Here is a 639-nt window from a genome sequence, read left to right as displayed (position 1 = left end):
AGGCAATCGATTCACCTCAGCCTCCCAAAGGCACGGGATTACAGGCTGAGCCACCGAGAATGGCTTCAGAGAGTATTTTTAAAAAGTATTCAGTAGGCCGGGCTCGGTGGCTCAGCCTGTAATACCAGTGCTTTGGGAGCCCGAGGTGAGTGGATTGCCTCCAGCCTGGGTAACAGACTGAGACTCCAACTCAAAAAATAAAATAAATGTAAGCCTCACCATTACATAATATATTCATCTAACAAACCTGCACGTGGACCTCTTGAATCTAAAATAAATCATAAATAAATAGTTAATAAAACAATGATTCTAGTTATCACTTGTCCCAACCAGCGGGACAAGTAAAACGTGGGCACGAGGAGGACTACCTGCTGCTGGTGAAAAGAGAGAGAGACCAAGAGAGAAAGAGACAGGAGACACGCAGAATGGAGGCAAGACAGTGTTCTGATCAAGCCTCCAAATTTTATTGTTAGGCGATTGCTTGTATACATAGCAAAGAGGGGCGGGCTGAAATAGGGCGTGTGGCGGCTTATGATAGGAGGAAGAGTAGTGGGTGGTATGAGGAGAGGAGGTGGGAGGGGTGTTGCGGTTTGGCGCGCGCGGGCTTTTCGGGGGACAAAGAAGAAGGCTTATATGAGA

Source organism: Carlito syrichta, unplaced genomic scaffold (assembly GCF_000164805.1).
Source record: "Carlito syrichta isolate Samal-C Ts95f unplaced genomic scaffold, Tarsius_syrichta-2.0.1 Scaffold312189, whole genome shotgun sequence".
NCBI classification, from domain to species: Eukaryota; Metazoa; Chordata; class Mammalia; order Primates; family Tarsiidae; genus Carlito; species Carlito syrichta.
The sequence above is the reverse complement of the archived record's forward strand: the minus strand, read 5'-3'. Positions refer to the sequence as shown.